The 22,826-nt window shown below is 45.9% G+C and overlaps 1 protein-coding gene across 20 annotated transcripts in view; it reads right to left on the bottom strand.

The window, feature by feature from the left end:
* KALRN (kalirin RhoGEF kinase) overlaps positions 1-22,826 on the bottom strand; it is a 640,493-nt gene that overhangs the window by 91,831 nt on the left and 525,836 nt on the right. The window lies entirely within an intron of this gene.

The raw sequence follows: 22,826 nt of genomic DNA on the forward strand, positions 1-22,826 counted from the left end.
GCAAGCATTCTCTGCCTTTGGAGCAGGTAAGACCAGCTGACACCCTGTCCTCTAGCCATGACCTGATGCTTAAGACAGCACTATTTCAAATTCCCTTCAATTAGGAAAAATATCCAAAGTGCCCACTGGGCTGCTAGGACACAGGGCTCTTACTCACCTAGGGCAGGGGTCAAAGGTCAGATGTCTTCAGGGACCAACAAATAAGGTCAACATGAGAAAACTTTGGCTACAGGACAGCCAAGAGAGGCATAGTGCAGCAAAATGAGGAGTGTAAGGTGGCTGAAGATACTCACATTCATACTTTAAAAAATAACCCATATAAAGAAAAAGGAAAATAAAAAACAAAAAACAAGAAAGAACCCAAATACTGTGCTGCCAAATACAACACATCTGGGACCCAAGACCCAAAGGCTGCTACTCTGCTATGCCAGCCCAGTGGTGTGACAAGGCCATCTCCTCTGCTAGAGCAATTTAAATCAGAAACATTTCACCCCTCCCCAGTGACATTCCCTGTTCCCTTCCCTTTTATTCTCCCTATAGCATTTAAGCCACTTAGCCTGCTGTATTAACCAGGCCTTTTATTTCTGTATTCTGATGCATGGATATCTGGAGCCTTGCTGACTCTGTAGAGATAGTCCCTCCCAGGGCTGCCTAATTCCTAGAGATAGCAAACAACTCAACTGAGATTGTGCTTTTTACATGAAAAACCACCAATCCAGCCTCAAGGTCAGCAATGACTGGGAAGGGATGTGGCCCAGCACCATGGATATCCTTGGAGATATTCTTTGCAGGAAAGAAACTATTTCCACAAGAGTGCCCCCTTCCTAGAAGACTACTTAGACCTGTTCTTTTGGATGACTCTTTCATTAAGTGCTGGGTTTTATAGGCTCAATTATATAACATTTATATTGTAAGACATTGTGTTATTATCCATTCATTCAACAATTGCTTACTGAGTGCAGAGCCTGTACCAGGTGCTAGTGCTGATGCTGGGTGATCGCAGTGAAGAAGGCAGTCCTGACGTTAAGAAGCTGACATTCTAGTTGGCATGGAGAAGGAGTCAGATAATAAACTAATACATGAGTTAGAAAATTCCCAATACTGTTCAGCTATATTTAGAGACTTAATCTGGCTCATGGGCTGGAGAGGGCCTCGGCACTTTCTACAGAGTAAGCAGCTGGAGATAGTCTCTCTGCAGAGCAAGTTGAGAACCAAATGATAAGAAGGAACCAGCCTTGTAAAGATGGGGATAAGACCTGTGCCACGGTGTGGCCTGGGCAGAAATCCTAAGGCAGAAATGAGTTTGGGATGTTCAAGGCACCGAAAGGAAGCTCCTGTGGTAGGAGCACAGTTACCAAATGAAGTTGGAAAGGTAAGCAGTGGTTAGACTCAGGTCCTTGGAGGCCATGATAGGGAATTGGAACTTTTTTTTTTTTTTTAATATATTTTATTTATTTTTTTACAGAGAGAAAAGGAGAGAGAGAGCTAGAAACGTCGATGAGAGAGAAACATCAACGAGCTGCCTCTTGCACACCCCCTACCGGGGATGTGCCCGCAACCAAGGTACATGCCCTTGACCGGAATCGAACCCGGGACCTTTCAGTCCGCAGACCGACGCTCTACCACTGAGCCAAACCAGTTTCGGCGGGAGTTGGAACTTTATCCTAAATGCAGTGGGAAGCCATTGGAGAGTTTCAAAGGGGTTGGGGTGAGGGATAGATAGGTGATGAGATAGGATTTTACCTTTGTTAATAATCTTCATTTTCTGATTAGTCCATGTTGGCCCTTAGCCAGATAAATTTCTCCTGAATTAGAATTACCTTTCTACCAAGAACCACCCTTTTCTTCTAAAGGATTTGGGGAGAAACATCTTACGAAATGTGGGTGAATGGGAAACAACTTACCAAATCTGCTCTCTGGACAAAGTACTTCATATTCAGCTAACACACAGAAGGCCATCCCGTTCCTTCCTACTACGTAGCACCTCATCTCTCAACTGAACTTCTCCTGCTACGTCCAAGGCATAGGGATGCAGCTGTAGGTGGCATTATCAATGAGATATGCTCCCACCTCTGATCTTGCTCATCTCTGCTCAGAAAGTTCTTTCCCCAGGTCCCATGGGGCTCATTTCCTCTCTGCATTCAGGGCTTTATTGAAATGCTACCTTCCCTAACTACTCTATTTAGAAAATGGAAACATCCTACCCTCCACACGGACACTCCCTGTTCCCTTCTTTTACTCTCCCTATAGCATTTAAGCCATTTAGCCTGCTGTATTAACCACACCTTTTTATTTCCTGTATTCTGATGCTTCGCTATATGGAGCCTTGCTGGCTCTGGTAGAGATAGTCCCTCCGAGGGCTGGCTAATTCCTAGAAACAGCAAACAGCTCAACTGTTTTACATGCAAAACCACCAACTCAGAGCCCATATCCACAATCATCTCCTGTAATAGATGCTCTACATTTTGGACCACTCTCCACCAGCCCTAAATCGCCTCAGGGCCAGGTAGCAGGTAGCAGGGACAACCCCTGTACTCTAGTGCCTGCTGCAATCATTCAAACTAGCCAGCCCTCAACCTGATTGCCCTGATCCCCTTAAAGGCTTCAGCCCACTAATTCCTCGTCTCTTTCTTCCTGCAGCCAACCTCAGTGTTTTCTGTTGTGGTCTTATGAGGTGTGCTTTCTCCTCTTAGGAACTGTGTTATTTCCTGACCTGTTGACCTTATTGAACCTCAAAATTTTCTATTGACATATTGCATAAAACATGCCTACTTTAAAATTTATTTGTCTCTCCTACTCCCCCTACTAGAATATAAGCTCCATGAGGCCAGGAAATGTTTGCCTGCCTCTGTTCACTGTTGTGTTTCTAGGACCCAAAAGAGGGCCTGACACAGGAACTAAAACATCTATTGGAAAAGGATTTCATAGAAAAGGCTCAATAGAGATGTTCTAAATATTCAATGAATAAGAAAGAAGACAAGGCACCTGTTTGTGTGTGTGGATAAATACAGGAGACCATGGTGGAGTGGGGTAACTTTGGACTGTGAGTTAGTTCTCAGCTCTACCTCTTCACCTTTCTGAACCTTGGTTTCCTTATCTATAACATGGGAATAACCAATCTCAGAGATAACAATGCCTACTTACAGTAATAGTGAAAGGTTATGATATGGCAATAAACAGCAAGGACAATGACTGCTGAATGACAATGAACAGTCCTGTGTTGTAATGCAGTAATGCCCAGGGGGCCTGAAGCCTGGGAGTCAGCCTGCCCTTATTTTGAGCTGTCTGATGAGTCAGTTCTCTCTCACTTTCCCCTAATGAGCCAGAGAGCAATAAAGGGAGCTCGCACTTCCTTTGTCTAAGCACGGCCCCTTCCTCCTGTCTACAATCTGCTGCTCCTGTCAGTCACAAATGCGGAAGCAGACCTCAGCAGGTGCACACACACATACACATTCACCTGCATGACAAGTGTGAATGGGTTGGTGACAGGACACACGTAGAATTTCCACAAACTCAGGCCTAAGACCCCAGAACTTATAGACTCACATGAGAAGAAAGGATCTATCTGATTCATAAAACTTCCCACCCATTTCTTACTCCGAAGTTAGAAAGTACTTCATGACTTCAGCACATAAAAATACTTAGATAAACAGGATGACTTAAAAAAAAAAAGTCAAACTTTCAAATGTAATACATAGCAATTATAGAAAAAAATAGAAGGCAATGAAATGTTTCTGTAATCCTACTACCATGTGATAATTACAGCTATAACGCTATAGAGCATTTCCCGCATCTCGAAGTATGTGGAGCAGGGTATTTGTTGAATGAATGAACTAAAGCTTAGGCCCAGTGGGCTGGCCTTTCTTCAGCTCACTGTCCCTTTGGCTAAGTCTCAGGGCTCCAGGCAGCCTGAATGCTGCTTGCGTACCTTCCGTGGCTCACTATTGAGAGCACTGGGCCACACAATTATCCCAGGTGAGGATTCTTGCCTCCCTGATACCTTGCAGCATGGTTTTAGGCAAATCCCAATCTGGCTGGGTTTTAATTTACCCACCTGCCAAATGGGAGAACAACTCTATCATCTTTATTGGCTCTTTCCTCCTTTAAATCCCAGAGACATATGATTTGTATTCTAGGAGTAAGCTGACTTTCAGATGCTATTACTTCAGGGGAGGGCCAACATCTCAAACCCTGTCCTTTCGCCCCCATTCTCAGGCAGGCCTACAGGGGAGAAGACAGCTCCCAGAAGCCTATTAGAACCCGAGCTGGGGAGGAGCAAACACATAAGGTCTGTTGACCATCAGAAGAGAAGGGAAGAGGGGAGAGGGGTGCTGTGTGGTTTTCGCAGACTTCCGGTCCTGGGTCTGACTTAGCGGCCCTCCTACCACTTCTATAGCGAGGGCTCAGTCTCCAGGTAACTGCCCCTCATTGCCCTGGAAAATCCTGCCATCTATTCTTGAGCATCAAAGTGTGTGAATTTATAATAAACATTTAAAGGTAGCATGAGAGACTATTAATCTGTAAAACTGTGGGCAAATGCTCAGACAGTACAAAGTGAAAGCAGCAGGGTACAATGCTGAGAATAAAAATGGAACCAGTTGTGCTACATTTCCCTTTTGGGTTGTCGGCTTTGCTTATTGATCTGTAAGAACTCTTTATACATGTCAGTTAGTAATCTTCTGTCAATTATGTAGGTCGCAAGTCTTTCCTCCCGGTCTATTATTTGTCTTAACTTCCTTTATAGTGTCTATTACATTTGCCTAAAACCCATCTGGAAATTACTTGTACATATATTGTTAATTTGGGACACATTTTAACTTAAATTATTGTCAGGAAAAATAAAGTAGAAACCTCAAAAAACCACTGTTTTATATCAGTCCTATGTTTTATTTACTTATAAATCCCGTTTTATAAGTAAAAATGATGGGATTTTAAGGAGACAGGACGATCAAAAAGGATCACAAAGAAGCCTGGCTATACATCTCAGAGCCTAAGTATCTTCACAGCTCAGCACGGAGCCAGTCAGCCCTGTGAGAATCAGATCTCAGTCTCTGGCTCTTGCAGCCTCCGGTGCTCCTCTGAGTCACAACATCACCCACGAGGGCCCTGCCAGGGAGGGATACACCAGTCTAAACATCACTACAGCCGAAGTCCAAGGACCTAGGAATGCCCCAAAGGAGGACAATATAGTAATTACTCCAAAGCAGAATTTCCCCTCAGGCAAAAACTTCAATAAACATGGTTTTATTTCTCTGTGTGTTTTAAGTTTCAGTATATGAGATTCAATAAATATTTGATGAATGAATTCATGAATACGTTAAGTCAAATCTTTAAATCATTGGTGATGAGGGTAATCAGGAATTGGCAGGCACTGAGATGATAAAGGAGGGTCAAGTTAACAAGAAGCAGATTTTCCAATAAAGGCTGGGAGAGATGCCAGAAGCTGTGGCAAGAATAACATTCTGTGTGTTTGGGGAGGGGCTCTCAGTCATGTGTAATGGAAGATCCTGGGATGGGGGTTGAGCCAACTGCCCCTCTGCTCCTGGGTGTTCGTTCTCACGCATCACTTGCTTTGGGTGAAGCACAGGGACTGAAACACACCTGTGGATACACATGCATCTTTATTTAATGCATGACACCCCAAACGCTATGCTATTGAAACTCGAGAACTGGGAGCCACACCTGATGTGGGCACCTGTGGACTATATATAGCTCAGAGGATGGGCCGCAAGGAATCAACTGCACCTACCCCCTTCCCCATTCCACCCATCATTCCTGGAGGCGGTGACTGTAGGTATGGCAGACAGTTAACTAGGGTAGAGGTCAGTGTGGAGCCAGGACAGGGAGAGGCTGCACTTGTGACCCTGCCCCCCTCCACCCAAGAACCACTGGGGCAGATGGAGAACAAAGGGTCCTGGGGTCTGCTTGAGAGTGTGGGTGGTCTGTCATTAGTACTTAGCTATGCTTTCGTCCATTTAGCCTTTTGTGGTGTTATATTCTAATGGTAGAAGAAAATAATAATAGGGAATTGGTTACCTAACTGTCTTATTCTGTGTATCAGCCTTTCTAATCCTTTCAGTAAATAAAAACAAATTGTTGAGCACACACACACACACACACACACACACAATTTAAAAAAAAAGTTGAAAGAAGAGAATTAAAAAAAAAAAAATGCCACCCTGAATCCTTCAATTCAGTGTGATTTGGTGAACTTTCCTCCGGTCTTTTATAAATTAATAAATTGCTCTCTTAATCAATAAAGCAATTAAAAAAATAAATTGCTCTCTTTCACACATATACTTACCTTTTGGGGTATAATTTAAAAATTCTTTTTATTGTGATAAAAATAAAATTTATAAAAATAAATCACTCTTAACATTCACATTTTATGTGCTACTCTACTGAGAACTCACAACGTGACAGATCCTGTTGCACCCGCACCATCCACGTGTGTGGGTGCTATTATATGCCCGCAGAGAGGGTACGTCCCTCACACAGCGGGTGATAGAGCTGGAAACTGACAGCCCAGCATTCAGGGCAGGCCTGCCGGGCTCTGAAATCTGCACTCTGTCCAGTTTGGAGCCCCATTTGGATGAAGAAGCACAGCGGGGGTGGGGGTGAAAGTGTCTTAATGGACCTATTATCTACACACACAAATAAGAGCTTGAAAATATCTAGTTCAAATTTCTAGATAGAAAAATCTGAACCATGTCTAACCCAATAGAGTGAAAATTGCACAGTACTCATTCTCTTTATTTAGTGGGATAATTTATTTTAATGGTCGTAAAAAAATATTCATAGGGCTTTCATAGCTCATCTGCAAACCTCATCTCCCAAACCTATTTTCCACCATTAAGCACCATTCTACTGTCTCAAGATTTTGCAGAAACAACCTTTGTGGTTTGGGGAAGAACAATACAGTCCAACACTGGCACCAAGAGTGGCTCTTGCCAGAGCTCAGTGGGTGACCTCCGTGCCCCCACTCTGGAGAACATACTGTTCAAATCATAGGGTGAGCTTTAACCATGGGAAGGCAACGCTGACCATCTATTTTCTCCTGAGTCCTTACTCGGCGGGTTCTAGTGGTTGCCACCCATGGGAAAAGGGATCTCTTTGTGATAAGATCCAAGTCCGGGGCTCACAACACAGAACTGCACGTGTGAGCTGATGCTGTCCATTTCCTTTAACCTGGTGATGGCCCTGAGAAAGATGTCTCAACTAAGGCCACCAGGCTCCAGCAGGCAGCAGGGTTGCCTAGCTCGGTATGATGTACTAACCTAGGAAGAGGGGGAGGGGGCAATGCAGTGATAGAAACTATAAGGTGAAAACACCTTTTTCATTCCCTTTTTTTCTTTTTTCACTCTCATCAAATTCCAACTCAAAATGAGGCAACTTTTACTTCAAAGCAAAGGAACCCAATAGACTAGCATAGGGCAGTGGTCGGAACACTGTGGCTCGCGAGCCACATGAGGCTCGCAAGCCGAGGTTTGCAGCTCTGTTGACTAATGAGTTTGCTGACCACTGACCTAGATTCTCGATTCCAATAATTACAGGTGGTTGTTGTTCCTTGAGATTAAGCCCCTATCCCAGTGGTGGGCAAACTCATTAGTCAACAGAGTGGCAAACTGCGGCTCAGGAGCAGCATGTGGCTCACGAGCCATAGTTTGCCGACCACTGGCATAGGGGGAATCCTGACTTTCTCTGAGACAGAATCCCGAAGCAAGGACATTTTCAATGTTCATGCTGGGGGGCCTGGGGAGTGGGGATATTCCATTCCATATATCATTTAGATCCACCCCACAGGTCAGACATGGCTTGGTTTTTGGTGAACAGTCCCGATTTTTAACAAATTGTCCCACATCTCGCGGTGTTTTAAAATTCAAAAATCGGGACTTTTTTTTTTTTTTTAAATGCCTCAGGACGCGGGACAAATTGTTAAAAATCGGGACTGTCCCGCCAAAAGCGGGACGTCTGGTCACCTTAGTTTTTAGGCTACTCTCTTTGGGGGAAGTCATCCCCTGCCTGTGGCCTTCAAGGACATCAAGGAGGAATGGCTGATGGGCATCTCATGTAAAGGTGTACTTTCAATTACCCGAGCCAACAGGTGAAATCCACTACTCTCACCAGGAGAGGCTCCAAATCCTAAGGAAGAACTCGGGAGTGTTCACACCAGGGAGCAGGGCATTAATGGCAGTAGATCTGGCTGCCAAGGATACCAGGGCAAGGCAGGCAGAAGAGACAGGGTTCTTGGAGGCCCGTAATGACTGGAAATAGCCTCTTTGGGAGAATCAACACTATTTTAAGAGACAAGCAAGGGTGACTGTGGTTAACGATAATCACAGTCAGATGTTGGCAAAAGGAAACAAACATTTTTAGGTCTCTGCTATTTAGGGTATAAAAGCACGTGTGAGTGTGCCAGACGATGCTTCTGTTAAGAGCTTTGGCGGCACAGAGTTTATGTATGCAAATAAAAGTAACAGCCCACAAGAAAAACTGCTTCTGGAACCGCTAAACCATCCCATACTTTCAGGGACACAATATAGAATTGTACCAGATTCCACTACAGTAATAAAAACAACAACAAACAACAACAAAAACACACACAGAACTTGATGCAATGACCAGAATCTAGTTGGGCAGCAGGGTAAGTGGGGGAGGGAGGAAACCAGGACTCAATGTATTAACCACATGCTCTTGGGAAAACCACTTAATCTCTGAGCTTCAGTCTTCCCATCCGTGAACTGTGTGGGCTGACTCCCCAAAGGAGATACTATAGTGCCACATGGTCAGTTGCTATCGGTTCGTTATTTCCACAGACACTCCATTCTAATACAGGACTCATGTCCTTCCTCATGCTGTTTCCTTTGCCTCACTTCTTAGATAAAAATATCCCTCCTGGCCCTTCAAGACCCAGTCCCCATGTATCTCTTCACAAAGCCTCCCCTGGACATGTCTCCCTCACTCCTCCACCAGAGCTGCTCACACTGTCATCTGAGGCAGAGGGATCCCGGTAGTCCTTAAACTCACCGCAGTTTCTCATCCCACTGAGGATTCTTTCCCAGCACCGTGCCCCTCTTGCCCTTCATAAAAGAACCCAGATTTCTCAACTGTGTTAGTTCAACCACCACCCCATCCCCACCCCAGGGATGGGTCCTAACATAACTGGAATATTTTGTTTCCTGTGCCATGAGGATTAATTCAAGGATGATCAAATGACCTCACTCAGCCGAGACAGACTCACAGAAGTCAATCTTGACATCTTCCTTTCTACCAAACATGCAGGTCTGTGAGTTTCACTATCGGAAAAAGGGATCAAAATCTAACCAATAACACACTTAACCAAAATGGCAAGTTTCTTTGTTTTCAACTAAAAAATGATAAATGTGGCTACTGATTGTACTAATTCTGGTAGTTGGTGACAGAATAGAACATTTTGAGCCATTAAATGGCAGATCAGTTATTGACCGGAACACAGCAGATAACACATGAATACAGGATAAAAGCACAGGATGAGCCCCGTGCTGCTAAAGCATTGCTTGGTGAGTATACACACACACACACACACACACATACACACACACACACACACACACACACACACGCACGCGGGCGCGCGCACTACACCTTAACTAGCAGAGGCCCTGAATCAATAAACATAAAGGTGTTTAGTAGCATCTTGTAAGAATTGCTTAAGAACCCAACACATTGGCCTACAGGTATAGGGAGGTGACCTTTTATTTTTCTTTAGTTATACTGTCACTCCATGACCCACCAGGTCAGCAACTTGTTTTGAGCATGGACACTCCCAGGAATCAAAGATTTGGCAAAAGGCTAGTAATAAGAGAGCTAAGTTACATGCCTATTTTCCGGGACAGCTTTGAAGAACATTCACTAATCCTCTGACCCACTTAATGGTTGGACTAAAACTACTGCCTATAAGTCAGAAAAATGACTGATCAGGAGAAAGAATGTTTGTTGTTCATAATCCTGCGTTCACTGAGTGCATTCTACGTGCCAGGAAGCCAGGAACTCTATGAGGTGGTACACACAGGTTCCACACCTTTTCTACTCCACAAATGCCCCAGGGATAAACACCTGTATTTCCCCAAATAGACAGATGAAAAAAATAGCATAAATAACGTAACTAGACTAATGCAACTTACCTCTAATTCATGCTTTTCCCTAAGAGACCTGAGCTAAAGAGACATTTGCTCCCTAAACCCCTTTGAGTTTATTTACAGAAAATGAGAGTGGAGCACAAGAGTGCCAACTGGCCCATGTTCCCTTCTTAGTCGAGTCCCTGTTTGTGACACTAACCTGTGCACTTTCAGAGAGCGTTATAGCCCCAGCTCCAGCCTTGGTGGTCTGGCTCTCCTCTCAAATGTAAGCTAGCGTATTTCTCAAAGATACATGCACTCTCCACCCTGCCTCTGACTGTTAAGAGATCAAACAAAAAAGTGAAGGCAGTCCTATTTGATCCACACTTATGAATCTTTTAAAAAAATATTCTATTTATTTTTTACAGAGAGGAAGAGAGAATGATAGAGAGTTAGAAACATCGGTGAGAGAGAATCATCGACCAGCTGCCTCGTACACACCTCCTACTGAGGATGTGCCCACAACCAAGGTACATGCCCTTGACCGGAATCGAACCCGGGACCCTTCAGTCCTCAGGCTGAAGCTCTATCCACTAACCGGTTCGGCCACACTTATGAATCTTATGTAAGATGCTAGCCATGACTATAAATACAAATTGGAGGTGTGATTAAATTATAATGAGCCAAATTTTACAAACTAAAGAAGTTTCAATGCTTTGCCTTTATACATGTTGAGTATAAAAATCTGCAAAGCGATTTTACTACAGAATTACAGATGCTGACCCAAATGACAGCATACGTGTGCATATATGTGACATTTTTAGAAGGGCATCAGATTATGGGTCAAATAGGATGGTCTTTCTTTTTCTGACCTAACTCTGAGATATGTACCCATTAATACAGAAAAAATGCAAACCTAACCAAGATGCAAGACAGACCAAAGAAAGATTGAAATCTACATAGTACAAAGTGCAGATTCTACCTCATAAACCTGGGATTGGCGGCTTTGGAATAAGGGACAGGAATGAACACATAATTGCAGTATAATCTTTGGCAGGAAGCCACGGTAATTCCAGATCCAGGTGAGTTACGTCAGGGATACTTGACAGTGGGAGGAGACTGAGAGGGTGCAGAATGTGGCTGCTTTCTCCAAGGGACGGGCCAAGCTGGGATGAGCTCCAGCAGTCACGTGGGATGACTCTGCTTCCCACCCTGGACTCCTCCTCTCCTCCCCTCAGGGGCTGATCTGGCCTTTAGAGGACCCTTACTCAGTCAGCTTCTCTTCTAACTCCTGCACACGCTCGCGCACGCGCGCGCGCGCGCGCGCACACACACACACACACACACACACACACACACGCACACACCCCCGAGAACAGCCCAGCCCCGATTTTACTCTTGCATCCCTGGCTTGCGTATGCTGACAGAAGGTCATGGTTAAATTTAGAGCTGACCACCTCACTGGGAAGGAGCTGGGGAACTGGCTGTTTGAGGAGATCCGTAGACACCATGGTAGAGTTGGCTGCTCATGCTCTAAATTAGGGGTGTCGAACTCAATCAGAGAAGGGGCCAAAATCTAAAATCCAGCCTAAATCGCGGGCCGAATGGTTTACTGAACAGTCATAAACTGTCATTGTGATGGAAACGCAGCGGAGTGCAGTGATGACAGCGCGGTGCGGGCCACATTGCAAGGCCTGGCGGGACGGATTTGGCCCGCGGGCCTTGTGTTTGACACATGTGCTCTAATGAAGGCAGTATGGGGTGGTTAGGATGGAAGTTAAATGAAGAAGAGAATATAATTTCCAAACCAAAGCACAAAGAAACAGAGTTTTTACAATTTTAAAAGCTGAAAACAAAACAAAAAACAACTTCAGATGGTTAGTGAGGTTTTCTCCCGCTTTCATGCAGAATCCCAATAAACCAATAGGATTGTCACAGCTTTTTAAGTCCCTCTGTGGACTGGGAACTGGGAAGATCCTAGAGGCTATTGAGGGCAATGTCCTGCGTGTGGTGGAGTCCAGGGTACAACATGGCCCTGAGAAGGTCACCCAGGCTCAGCTACAACCTGTCCTCTGTGGGATGAGGGTGGGTCACTGCAGGAGGCAGCCGCTGGGCATGGCAGTGCCTCAGGGCAAAGCCTGGGGCCAGGTGGGAAAGCTCCCCAGGGGAACAGGAGTCTGGCTCTTTTCATCTGGATCCCAGTTCAGAATACACAGGAATGTGGCAGATAGCTGGATTGGGACTCAGGTCATGAATTAGGAGGTGAAGGTCTCAGCAAAGGTTTTTCATGGACAGAGTGTGGGCTCCTCAGGTGAGAATGGACCAAAGAGCAGCAAGTGAGCTCTGGAAACAAGACAGCTTCAGGCAAGTGCCAGGAATGTGCATTCCATGAAGCGGTCTGGCTTTATGCTTTTTACATTCTATTTCCATTGTGTTCTCCCATAATATTTAACAAAACCTGTGGGGAGACTCTTTAAACGTGGTCCAGAATGCAAATAATTTCCAGGTGGGCGCCAAAAGAATAGTAGTCAATAAGACTTTTGTACTTATGTCAGTTCCTCAGATAGGGACCCCACTGTCCCAATCTAAATTCCATCTCTTCCCCTCCAAGCTCTTCATTGCCATGGTATGTTGCCTCTCTATCCAGAACAGCCACAAGATATTTTTTTATACCCTGCATATCAGTATGTAGCCTAAGAATCAAAGGCGTTGACTTTATCATGCTCTCTGCTGAGGTATTTTCTTATATGAAAAGAATTAAGTTAATTCTGAAAATGTAAACTGAAGTAAACAATAGAGAGACATGAAATTCCTGGTCCCAGAGAATGTTGCTCATAAATCCTCTCAAAACAGAACACAGTATACTCTTCCTCTCAAAAAGTGTGAAGTACTGGCCACAAGTAAGTTTTAATCATCAGGCTGTCCTTTCATTCAGGAACTCTACTAGGCCGGTGGTCGGCAAACTCATTAGTCAACAGAGCCAAATATCAACAGTACAACGATTGAAATTTCTTTTGAGAGCCAATTTTTTTAAACTTAAACTTCTTCTAATGCCACTTCTTCAAAATAGACTTGCCCAGGCTGTGGTATTTTGTGGAAGAACCACACTCAAGGGGCCGAAGAGCCGCATGTGGCTCGAGAGCTGCAATTTGCAGACCACGGTTCTAGGGAGTTATCCTAAGGAAGCATTTAGGGGTGTCTGCTGAGACTTAACCATAAGAATGGTCACGACAATATTGTTTACCATAGCAAACATTAGAAACAACACAAAACAAGGAGGCTGAAAAGAAAAACAAGCCATTTCCTCACAGAATACAATGTACACCTAATGGTAATCTGGGAAACCAGCTCTTGGAATAAAACAAAAAACCTTGATTTGTGGTGTCCAGTGATTCTCCTAGTATTGATGCTGCCACCACGGCCCATCTCAAGCCACCAATGGCTTACCAGTCTGCTACTAGAATCCTGAATGTTTGCCAATCGCAGCCTGAGCTGAGCTGGCCCCAGCACTTTACTTTTACTGTACGCTTCCATAAAAATATCACAGAAGCTGCTCGATGCATTATGTGAAGAAGTTTATAGCACTGCTATATCCTATTTCTGAAAATATTGCCCACATAGGAAGAAAGACTAAAGGGATATATTCAGAGTGGTCATATGGTTCTCTCTATGTAATGGAATTTTATCTTCATTTATATGTATTTCCAAATGATTGTCAAAATGACTCTGCTAGGTAGGAAACGGTTAATCAAGGCTCTCTTTCTCAGTGATGATAATTTTAAAATGACCTATCTTTGGAGGCATGTCAGAAGAAGAAGAAGAGGAGGAGGAGAAGGAGGAGGAGGAGGAGGAGGAGGAGGAGGAGGAGGAGGAGGAGGAGGAGGAGGAGGAGGAATCCCTGGACCTGGACCTGCTCAGTGAAAGCAACTGGACGGTTAGAAGCCAAAGGAGTGAGAAAATCCCTAATCCACATACATAGGAAAGAAAAGAGGATGTAAAACTTGCAGCTCTCCCCACGGTGCATCCCGATCTCCCGAGGAACACATCATACACCTGCAGATGTAAAGGTGGGAGGCAGGGAGCTGATATGTAAACACAGGACAAGAATCAGTCTGTCTATGTAGTCGGGTTCTGGGAAGATCTATTTCTTAACCTAGGACCATTCCCCAGCCCTTCCCACCAAACTTTAACCATGACATTGAATCAATACTAACAAGTGTCAAGATCAAGTCTTGTAACAAAACACGTTGCAGCCATTAGAAATATCCTAGACATGCATCCACATGGGAAGATGTGCAGAAGAGTAGGTGAAAGCAAGGGATAAAGCAGTATGTAAAGAGTGAACTCGTTTGTTTTAAAAGGACTGGTAAACATACAGAAAAGGATCTATATGAAGAGGTTGAGTTGTCGTTGTTTCTAGATAGGTTAGGGTTATACTATAAAAGTTATGCTTTTATGACTGTTTTGTTTGCCTAACTTGATTTTTTTTTTCCTATAGTGAGCATAGTTCGCTTTAAAAGTAACAAGGAAAATAAAATAAAAGCAAAGGAGTCTTAAATGGGAAGAAGGATGCAACAACGTCCCATACTGGACCCTTGGGGGCTGGAGAGATCGATGGACATGTAGGTGATGTCTAATCCCTACACCACCCGGACTCGCGCCCACCAGGCAAATGAAAATGAACAGTGAAGGAGGCCTCTCTCTACCACTTCTCCAAGCAAGACTCTGGGGAAGCAGGGAGCCTTCAGTTATAGATGCTTTCCCTGGAGCTGGAGAAGGGAGGAGGGACGAAGGGGTGAGTAGAGAGAAGGAAGAAAGAGAACAGACCAAAAGGGGGAAGAAGACAGATGGAGAGCTTGTTAAAAGAGACACTACTGGGTTCCCACCCCAGAATGCCTGTGTCAGGGAGGCTGAGAATCTGCATTTGTATTTCTGAAGACCACACTTTGAGAACTTCTGCTCTAGGGAGAGAAGAGAAGGAGGCACAGCCTAGGTGTCAAATGGAGACCTGAGATCTGTGCAAAAGCAGAGTGTCTCCAATTCCTCTTAATAGTGAGACTTGGTTCCCCGTTGGAGAGATTCTAATGGCGGGAGGGCAGAGATTGGGGATGTTCTGAGAGCCTATTACACATTAGGTCACCAAAGAGAACAAACACATGCCTACAACTAATCTGCTCCAAGGAAAAGCAGATAAGCTGGAAACAAGTTTTAGGAGGTTCTGGTTCAGTCTGGGGGAGAAGGATTTCCCTTCCTGGCCCTTTGACAATTGCCTCGCTGCAGTCTCCAGGAAAGCAAGAATGTGGGGCAACCTGTTCTGTCACTCTGGTCTTTGCTTTTTCATCTGCTAAAACCAACCGGGCAGCCTTCTAGCTGCCTCACAGGTGTAACCAGGGCTCCCCTCCTTCCAGGAAGTCCAACACAGGAGGTTCTGTCAACCTCGGAAGATATGCTCCATTATTCACTAAGCAGACTAAGTTGGACACCAGACTACCCCTGCTTCCAATCTACAATGGAATACAGATGATATTTGCCATCCCTCAGGGAAATGAGAAGAATCTTGGGGACTGTTATAGGCAGCAGTCATGTTTTTTTGTTTTGTTTGTTTGTTATTGTTAATCCTCACCCAAGGATTTTCCATTGATTTTTAGAGAGAGTGAAAGGAAGGGAGGGAGATGGGGAGGGGGGATAAGAGAGAGAGAGAGAAAGAAACATTAATGTGAGACACATATATTGGTTGTCTACTACACATGCTCCCACCAGGGACGGGATTGAATCTGCAACCCAGGTATGTGCCCTTGACCAGGAATCTAACCCTTGACCTTTCGGTGCACGGGTGAATGTTCTAACCACTGAGATACATGGGCCACAGTAGGTCATGATTTTTATCTAGGCAAAAAAGCCTGGCCCTGGCAGGCTGACTCAATTGGTTCTCATGTACACCAAAGGTTTTTGGTTCAGTATTTGGTCCAGACATATATGGGAGGCAACCAATAGATGTTTCTCTCTCTCTCTTTCTTCCTTCCTCTTTCCTCTCTCTCTCTTCCTTTCCCTCTCTTTAAAAAATCAGTAAAAACATATCCTCCACATAGAGGGACCTGGAGAGTATTATGTTAAGTAATATAAGGCAGTCAGAGAAAGACTAGTATCACATGATCTCACTCATATGTGGAAATGAAGAAAATAAACTAACGAACAAAATAGATGCAGAGACATGGATACAGGGAACAGAATGAGAAATCACAGAGAGAAAGTGGGGTGGTGAGATTAGTCAAAAAACTTATATGCATATATGCATAACCAGTGGTCAGACAATAGTGCAGTGTAGGCCTGGGGGGGATGGTGGAGTACAGGGGGGGCCAATGGAGGAAAAAAAGGGGACATCTGTAATACTTTCAACAATACAGATACATTTAAAAAAACAACAACCCACAACATACCCTCTGGTAAAAATTTTTATTAAAAAGTATATTTAAAAAAAAATAACCTGCAAAGCTTTGCACATAAAGGGTGTGAAATAAATCTTGGCTGAAATGAACAGAGAAATGGAACTAAAGTTAAGGGGTAAGCAAAGAATAACTAATGTCTTTTCATATATATACACATGCTCAGGATTTGAACTTCAAAACTGGGGTAGCTGTTCTCCTATTTTTATACCTCCTGTTTCCCCTCAGAAAGAATAATGTAGGGTGCTTAGGATTCTTTTGCCAGTATCTTATTTCAAATGCTCTTTTATGTAACATACAGTGATTATAATACTAGACATGTTCAGAGGTGTTTTTCCCCCAAAATTGCTTTAATCTATATATATAAAAGCCTAATTGACCAACAGACCAAACAACTGGTCAAGCGGTTGCTATGATGCACACTGACCACCAGGTGGCAGGCGCTCAACACAGGAGCCCACCAGCCTGGCAGCATCTACTCCCTCCCTCAGTAGTCCTGCAGGGCCAATCTCTGGAGAACAGGCCAGCCATTGATGGACCAGTGCTGCCAGCACAATCCTGACAGCGCCATGGAAATCAGTCCCTGGTAGCGTGGCCACTTCTCCTCTCTAGACGCTCCACAAAGAAGAAATGATAAAAGCAGTGGCCAGGTGGCTCCCGACAACCAGCACAAATGTCAGCGGATGGATCCGAATCCCAGGCCAGCAAGGGCATCCCACCACCTGACCGGAGTGCCGATTGCATCCTGGCCCCCATCCCCAGCCTCCTCCAGTCAGGCACCAGACACAAGGCTCACAGATGGTGAGTGCTGCTGTGGCAGCACAAGTCTCTCCTGATCAGGACGGACTGGGCACAAGCCTGCAGCAGGTGTAGAGGGGCCGGGATGAGCAGGAGCAGCAGGCAGCATTGCACTGCCGGTTTTGGCCACACAGAGTGACCCCCACCTGTGCACAAATTTGTGCACCGGACCTCTAGTTCAATATAATAATAATAATAAAATCCCTATCATACTTCTAGATCACAAGCTTTGCTCCACACAGTGATACCTCCACAGCACTGAGGCACAGCTGACCACAGTTTGAACAAGACCATCACATTGCTTAGGGAATTAGATTGACGGTATTACCACCGAGAGAACCCACCCAAAGTTACTATTGGGGGTCCCCCGAGGGTAGGCTTATGTCTAGTTTTAAAATTACTATTACCACCAGCAGCGAACCTTTGTAAAAAACTTTACACGCCTAGAGCTATGCTAATCCTTTACATACATTATCTTAATCAATCCTCACAACAGGGTCAGCACCATGATCATCCCTCATCCATTCTCCCCCGGTACCTAGCGTGGGGCTGGCAGGCAGTCAGCGCATAAACATTTCTCAAGTGAACTAAAACACTGCGTGTTACATAAAAACTAGTGCCCTTCAAAGACAGAATCATAGGGATGCCCTTCATTGATTCATTTCCACCTGAAAAAGTCCACTTCAAGAAAAGGAACAAGAAAGAAGGGGGAAGGGAACTTCTCCATGAAACTGAGCCAGAGGGGAAAACGTAAACAGATATTTATTAGGAACACGTGCACGAGCTGCTTGGAAAAAGAGCTCTGCCTTCTGTGGTCTTGGGGCAGAACAGCCACTCATAGCACATCAGGTGGGTCCGGTTCCACTTTGCTCCAGGCACAGCAGACTCCCCTCCTCGACCCCCAGAACCACAGATCACCCCACAGTCAGAACTCCCACGCTCCAGGTGGGGACTGCCTCTGCCCCCGCCCTGGGTGGGGGAGGGGGTCAGCCTTCCTCTGCAGAGAGGGAGGAACCATTTGCCCAGGAGGCCGTAGTGGAGAGGAGGACGTAGTGGAGAGGAGGACGGGGCCCAGGAGCAGGGTCCTAGTTCAGAGCCTGCAGCCAAGCGGCTGGGCCTGTTTTCTCTGTATAAAGGAGAAGACCTATTACATAATTTCTAAGGTGCCTTCTCACTTTCCACAATTTAGCTCCTCCTGCCTGAGCAGCCCCAGGCTTCTCCTAGGGCCTTCTTTCAGGGAAAGAGAGAGAATTTGGTGGGAAGGAGAGGGCAGACCAGGCAGCTTCTCACCCACTGACCGATGAGCAGCACTTCAGAAGGATGGGGAGTATTTTTCTGGGCAGAAGAGAGCAGCAAGATTCTCAAGAGGACTATCAGGAATACCAACCATCCTACTCCAGAGTAAGGTGTGCCTGCAGTATGGTCCGGGCTCAGAAGGGAATCCCCAGTGTTCACTTGTGAGTTTTTTTTTTGGTTTGTGTGTTTTGTTTTTACTTTTAAACTCCTTTGCATAAAAACACAGACAGAGTCTGAAATGTTGCCTCTGTATTCTGAGTTAGGCCTTACCAATGCGTCACATGGAACCACTGGGGTGCCGTGCCCACAGCATCGTCAGTGATCACGGGATCACAGCTGTGTCAGAGGAGGGATATCCAGCTTCCGTTTCCAGTCTCTGCCTCACCCACCCACACACTCCCATTTCCACGAGGCTCCATTCTGACTGGCAGTCAGTGCTGTTCTCTAGGTGATAAATGATATCCCTGCTACCATCCCCAGTCAGAGAACCAGGTTTGAGGAGAGAAGCAGAGGATTTGGGTGGGGGACAGACGTGTGGTAATTCTCTCCAGGTTATATCCCTGGGAGGCAAGGAAAACAAAAACAAAAACAAGAGATATCTTGGAAAAGCATGCATGCTAAACAGTCCATCCATTTTTTATCATGGGAAAGGCAGGCCTTGGAAAATGAAGAGACAACAGGGCATGCATTAAGGTCCCGAGGGTTGTGTCCCTTGGGTGGTGAATGAAAGAGTGAAAGTTACAGGGCTCCTCTTAGAGGTGACCCACACCTTTCTGAAGGAACTGGGTGCCATGGTCTCACACATTAAGTTCAGTTTATCAAATGAGCTGAATTAATTTATGGGCCAAAGAATAGACAATCACATCAAGCCATGAGGTTCTTCCTTGGTGATCTGGGAAAAGGTAGGGGGAATAAAGAAGTTATAGATGAGAATAACTTGGGACACTCTGTGTCCCTTATCCACACTCCATGACGTCGGAGTCAAGCTGGAATCCAACGGCCTCATGGTGAGAGAGCCGTGGGCATGTGGTTCACTGGGCAAGTCACCGCCCTTCATCTCCTCTGTGACACTCAGTGTGACACTCAGTCCTGTCCCAGTCTCAGTGTGAATGGAAACCCAGGATGGGCTTGGGATGCAAGGACAATGATACAGCAATAAGCAAACAAAAATAAACTCCGCACATCCTGTGGAGGAGCAGAGGAGGGGAGGAGCGGGAAAGGTTTCCAAGAAGGGACTTTGGGCCACAAACCCACATGTAAGGACAAGTTGACCAGGAAATGAAAGGCTCTAAACACGGCTTCCACCCGGTGAGGTCAGAAACACCTCTAGGCTCCGTGACCGAAGAAATCCTGAACTCCAGTTTGCAGCACACGACTTAGCAACCTCCCGGTGGCGTGAAATCCTGTTACTCTGAAACAAGCAGCTATTTATTTATTATTTATTTATTTATTTTATTTATTTTTTATTTTTTTAAATAAGTTTTTATTGTTCATATTATTACAAATGTTCCTTCCCCCCCCCCCCCCCCCCAACCATTGCTCTCCTCCACCAGGTTCCCACCCCACCCTCTGCCCTTTCCCCACTCCCCATTGTCCTCATCCATAGGTGCACAGTTTATGTTCAGTCTCTCAGACCGCATAAATCTTTCGCCTTTTACAAGTAGCTTTTTAAAATGTTAACATAACTACGAGAGAACCCAGAACTGACTCACTTCTTCAGGCTTCAAGAAGCCGAAGCAATCCTGAAACGTCCCACGGCGTGTGACATCAGTGATTAATCACCGGTCAGACACGTGCCTGCCATGGTCTCGCAGTTGGCTAGTTTTCACTCCCCAAAAGGCAGTTATAAATGTATTTGTTGCCTTTCTCCCTTCTCACCTGACCTCTATTTTCATCCCATTCTTGTTGTTCAGTCTCCTTGCCTTTCAACACCAATTTCAAGGGAGGGAAGAAAGATCACCTTTCGTCAAACCCCGGTCCCACACTCACACTCAGCAGAACCCAAACCTGGAAAAGAGACAGGGATAGCTGCTTTCCTCACTTTTCTGAATCCGAAGACAAGCTTTACTAACGCCATCCCCTATTTTCCTCAGATACAACACAAGTGCATGTGCTTGAGTCTTCCCTTCAACTGTTAGTGCTAACAATTACAACCACTTAGGATCCACCAGAGAAAGTGCAGGGTTCCTTACTTAGCCGTGAGTCAAAAATAGCCAGAACATTCCACTGCCCCTCCGTCCCTTTTCCTCAGAGTTTAGACGAAGGTGTCCTTACATCCTGCGGGACTGAGAGCCAGTGAGGGACGGCCCCCTTGAGTTGGGAACCAGTGGGATGGGTCCTGGCCCATCAGCTTCATAGTGTGGCTCCTGGAGAAGGAAAGATCCCGTTCTCACCGGGGAGAGAGACGCCAAAGAACCAGCTGCTTTTACTGAAAAGCGGAAGCTGCCTTGCAACTGGATGAAGTTTGAACAACCAGAGAAACGGGTCTAACTGAAGAGGGAGACAGACCTCCTGGCCGAGATGCCCTCCGCTCTCCTCAGCCTCTCAGCCTCTTCCCTGAACCCTTCTCTGGGATGCAACTGGGCCACCTGTTCTCAGTATCGGCTTGGGGCTCTGGGCAATGCACTCAGGCTCGGCCCAGGGCCTTATCGTTTCAACCTGCTTCTGGAGAAGTGTCTACAGGCTGCGTGGAGACAGAGCTGCTTTCTAGGTGAGAGCAGACTGAGGGAGCCCAGGGGAGTCCCAGCCCCTCAGACCCCATCGCCCTGCCCAGCCCAGGCCAGCGGTTCTGAGGGATGGCTAATTCACCTCCCCCTCCATCTTCCTCAGATCTGAGCCCCAGTTCTCCATCGTCACATGTGTCAGGTCTAAGGAAGAGAAAGGAATAGAGAGAGAGAGGGGACAAGGCACCCACCTCTGTGACCCTCCTTGCCTTTCAAAGCTGCTCTCACTGCTTGGGTCTTTGGAATCCTTCCCTGTTTGGCTGAGGGTCAATGGTCTTTTCCAGCTGCCTCTGATTTCCTAGCCCTGCCCAGAGTTTCTCTAAGCAGGCTCCCCACCCCTCCTCAGCCGCAGACAGAGGGACAGCCAGGGCAACTCACAAACAAAGCAGAGGCTGGAGAGACCCCCCAGAGATTTCCTCAGCAGGGAAGCTGGGCTGCCACACATCTGGGAAAGTGCCCAAGTCTCCGAGTTCTGTCTTTGGACAGGAAACGGACTCCCAAGAAACCCTGCTTGGGAACCCTTCCCCGTGAAAGCAGAGCGAACCCACCCACTCAGACTCCCTCCCGCTACTTCCTGCCTTCCTGCACCTTTAATACCCTCTCCCTTCAGTTCCCAGCCTCGGTTTTACAAGTCTCTGGAAGAGGCTTGGCTTCTTGTGAGGGTCCTGGCCCTTTATGATGGCCTCTCCCTCTGCATTCCGGCTTTTAGAGCTGGCTGCCTAAAAGCCGTTGTCTGTCGTACACACAGTTTCTGGCAGTCCTAATTCAACGCAGACTGAGGGAATCTAACGCTGGGATTCTGAACATTTTTTACTTAATTCGTTTTTTTGTAGCTTATGACTGTCTGCTCAGGATGGGGCATAGGCACAGGGGACGGCGAAGGGTTATTTGGACAGTGTACTCGTTTATCTCAGAGTGTACGTTCCTTTTGGACTTTGTGAGACAGAATGAGGACAGACACTGGGGCACTGTAAACGGGGGTGGAGGTGACCGGTCCAATAGATGACACTTAAAAAGGGCAAATGTCCAGTGAGAGGCCACACTCTCACTTCCAACCACACAGAGACAGAGTCCCGTCCGTCCTCCCCTCTCCCCTCCCCTCACCCTCCAAGCTGAGGTGACAGGAGGGTTTTAGGAACATCTGTCCAGTGTCCAGGAAAACCAGACTTCTTTTCCAAGAGAGGCTCCAAAACTGATCACTTTCCCTCTGTCCTACGTCTTGCCTTCTGGTTCTGCAGGCGGATTTGGGGGGAATTAGTTGCTTCCTGCGAGTCTCCTCAGCCACATTAACATGAGCTGAGTAATTAAACACAGTCACACTTGGGCACCTAGAGAGTTCCCGGTGAATCCACGAGCCCAACTCTGGCCCCAGAGATGCAAACCTAACTTAGGCCTGCGACAGGCAGCCCAGGCAGAGAAAAGGCTGCTCCATCCAGTCCCCAAAGAAAGCTGTCACTTGGCAAAAATAG

The sequence above is a fragment of the Pipistrellus kuhlii genome, unplaced genomic scaffold, assembly GCF_014108245.1.
Source record: "Pipistrellus kuhlii isolate mPipKuh1 unplaced genomic scaffold, mPipKuh1.p scaffold_m20_p_2, whole genome shotgun sequence".
Classification (NCBI taxonomy): Eukaryota; Metazoa; Chordata; class Mammalia; order Chiroptera; family Vespertilionidae; genus Pipistrellus; species Pipistrellus kuhlii.